This window comes from Hylobates moloch, unplaced genomic scaffold (genome assembly GCF_009828535.3).
Source record: "Hylobates moloch isolate HMO894 unplaced genomic scaffold, HMol_V3 SCAFFOLD_20, whole genome shotgun sequence".
Taxonomy (NCBI): Eukaryota; Metazoa; Chordata; class Mammalia; order Primates; family Hylobatidae; genus Hylobates; species Hylobates moloch.
In genome coordinates this window covers 26124863-26128478 of record NW_026652295.1, presented here as the reverse complement: position 1 = coordinate 26128478, position 3616 = coordinate 26124863, and the positions used below count along the sequence as shown (strand labels likewise).

General features: G+C 36.9%; 1 non-coding gene across 1 annotated transcript; it reads right to left on the bottom strand.

Annotated features, from left to right (window-relative positions):
* Window positions 1-2815: 2815 nt before the first annotated feature.
* TRNAP-CGG (transfer RNA proline (anticodon CGG)) lies at window positions 2816-2887 on the bottom strand. The gene has a single exon. It is a non-coding gene; the product is annotated as a tRNA-Pro (tRNA).
* Between the last annotated feature and the right edge of the window lie 729 nt (window positions 2888-3616).

The window sequence follows — 3616 nt, the reverse complement described above, 5'->3', positions numbered from 1 at the left end:
GCTCACTGCAACTTCCACCTCCTGGGTTCAAGTGATTCTCTGCCTCAGCCTCCCAAGTAGCTGGGACTACAGGCGTGTGCCACCACACTCGGCTAATTTTCTTTTCTTTTGTTTCGTTCTTTTTTCTTTTTCATTCTTTCTCTCTCTTTCTCTCCCTCCCTCCCTCTCCTCCCTCCCTCCCTCCCTCCCTTCCTTCCTTCCCTCCCTTCCTTTACTTGGATTTTAAATCTCCAGTATGTTTCCTCTACCTTTTGTTTTGTTTTTACTGCTCTTTCCTGGTTACATTCTTTTTACTTTTAAAAAATTAATAGACATTTTTAGGCAGTTTATTATTTACAGAAATATTGAAGAGAAAGTACAAAGCGTTCCCATATATCCCCTCTCCTTCCTATAGCTTCCCTTATTATTAAATCTTATACGATTGTGGTCCATTTGTTACAACTGATGAACCAATATTGATACATTAATATTAACTAAAATTTGTAGTTTAGGTTCACTTTCATTGTTGTAACTCTTATGGGTTACGTTGTAACTCTTTCCTCTTTGATAAATGTATAATGATATGTGTCCATCATTACTGTATCATGTATAATAGTATCTGCACTCTAAACATTCCCTGTGCTTCACCTCTTCATCCTTCCCTCCCTCCCTCCCTCTTAGCAATGACTGCTCTTTTTTGCTGTTTGCATATTTTTACCTTTTTCACTATGTTATATAGTTGGAATCATATATACAGTACGTGGCCTTTTCAGATTGGCTTCTTTCACTTAGCAGTATGCTTTTAAGATTTCTCCATGTCTTTTCCTGTCTTGATAGCTCTTTTCTTTTTATCATGAATTAATAGTCCATCCATTGTGCCATAGTTTGCATTAAATATATCCATTCACCTATTGAAGTACATCTTGGTTGTTTATGTTTTAGCAAATCCAAATAAAGCTGCTATAAACATTGATGTGCAGGTTTTTGTGTGGACATGGTTTTTCAACTCATTTGAGTATGTATCAAGAATCACAATTGCTGGAGTTTCCCTTTATATTTTTACTCCACATTTTGGAGATGCCCTTCAGGTTTTATGTCAATTGTTCTATTAAGTTTTTTCTTTCTACTCTCGTAATTTTAATTTCAAGAAACTTCTATAGAATTATCCTTTTGTACAGCATTCTTTCTCTCCCTTTCTAAAAAAAGCTTTAAAAAAATCCCTGTTTCTCAGATTAGACACTAACTTCAGTGTCTAATGATGCCTAGTGATCTTTGATTGCTGGTCCATAATTATAATTAAGCCCTAAAAATAACTGGAAACTAAGACCATGAGTCCAATTTATTGACTCTGGGAACCATTTTAGAATGGCCTGCCTGTGTCATTTACTATCAGACTCTTACATGTCAAAATGTCCAACTTATCCCTCTTAGGATAGTAAAATTCCTTGTAGAGAAGGGTCATTCAATCTTTTCTGCCTGGATGACATCCAACTGACTTTCTGCATTCAGAGAAATTTCTTAATGAACAGAGGTCAGAGGAAGTTCCTTTTGAGTTTCAAACTCAATAAATAACACTATTCCAAGTTATAAAATTAAATTACAAATAAATTATACACATTAATTTACAAATAAATTATACACTTATATTTTATTTATAAAAAGAGACAACATATTACACCTCACCTATGAATAAGGATCTGCATCTTCATACTCAATGGCCCTTAAAATTGGTCAGAAAAAGGAAAGATAAAAAATGCCCACTTTCAGAATACCAAGATGAGCAGAGCAAGTTGAGCCTCTGTGAGGTCCATGAAGCTAGAACGAAATTGGGGTCAGGGAGTGGGTGTCCACTTTCAGTCTTGGCCACAGAAGCAAACAAAACAGTTATTCTGAGGAAATATTTTAATTTAGACAGCATGAGCAAAATAACTGGATTGATATCTTCCTCTCCATTTTTTCCCTGTTTCGAATTCCAGTGTTAGTCAATTCTTCTGAGCGTTTTCAACAAAGTACCCGCAAATTTCCAGAGCATGGGATGAGAAAAACTTTGAAATTCCAGCCTTAATGACTGCTCCTCGTGGTCTCTCTCTCCAGTTAGATGAACCCGGGCTAGCAATATTCCCAAGAGTCAATAGTCAGCCCTGGTGCTATATACTTCCATGGGAATTCCATATTTTCTCAAAACGCGTCATCATGGTAAACAATTAATCACTTGTAATATTAAGTTCTGTAGAAATAAAACCATATTTTTCCATCACTGCCTCCATAGCTTTCAGCACTGAAGGGTGACATGTCATACTCATTGGCTATGCATCCGTTGAAGAAATAAAGGAATGAACTCTGACCGGGGAAAGCAAGAGAGGCAGGAGTGTGACACCCTAACAGTCGACTGCAATGGGAGCAGCGGCACCAGCAGCACTTGAGGAGACTTTTACTTTCCAGTGTGGCGGGAGTAGTAAACACTAGGAGTCAGAGAGTGATCACCGAAGCTGGAGTTAAAAGTGGAAATTAAAATCCTCCTTCCTATAAGAGGAAGATAACCGGTTGACTGCAACTCACGTTTCCCCTCCAGCACTCGGTTAAACACGCACACGCACGCGCGCACGAGCTGCCCACGGCCTTCCTTTCGGGGTTTGAGAAGAGACGGACAGAGGTGGGAGAGCGCCGCTGCAGCCGCATCAGCATTCCGGTGTCTGCCGTTAGAAGAGGTCCGGGATTCTGTACTCGCCTGCTTAGGCAATTCTACTGTTCATGTGGTGGAAGTACATATTTTTGGGTATGACTATTTGGGGAAATACTTTAAAAATCCTTAAAGCTTATTGGGCGAAAATGAAGTGGGCTCGTCCGGGATTTGAACCCGGGACCTCTCGCACCCGAAGCGAGAATCATACCCCTAGACCAACGAGCCACTTAGAAAAGTGTTTTGCTTATATTTACTGTAGGATTTATTCCCAAATTGTTTATTTTTATTCTTCAAAGAATTTGTTACCAAATAATATTTATCATTCCATCAATCATTTACATAAATGAAAGGGTCGGAAAGGCTATTTCTGTGGATGGTCTGCTGGTAGCTTAAATTACCATACTATGGTAAAACTTGTAACCTGTAGAAACATTTCTCCTTTATTCTACTTTGCTATACTACTCTAAGTAATTTAACTCATTTTTTCCATTTTTAGCTTTCAATTAAAATATTTTAGAAAAATTTGAGTTTTCAAGTTTCCTTATCTCTTCTACCCTTTTTGAAAGTTGGATATTACTGTTACTGAGGGACTTCTAGATGATTTGCTCTAACAAGGAATATTTTCGCTACCAGAAGTTTTTCAGAAAGAATATTCCTAATCTCAGCAAAATTCTACTTATAAGAGATTTCTTAACGTCAACTTTTCAGGAGTACCAAGATGTATTTGGTTAGTTTACTAACTTCTTCCTACATACAAATTTAAGAAAGTTACAAAAACTTTTGGTTAAATGCAAAGAAAGTTTTTACAACAGATCATTAGCTGATACATCTAAGCCACATTTTACATTCATGTTAAGATTTATGTTTTGAATTAATACATATTTTCAATTTCATTTTGCTGTCCCGAATTTGATACCTTCAAAAATTTAAAAGATAGTTCTTATTCAGTTCATT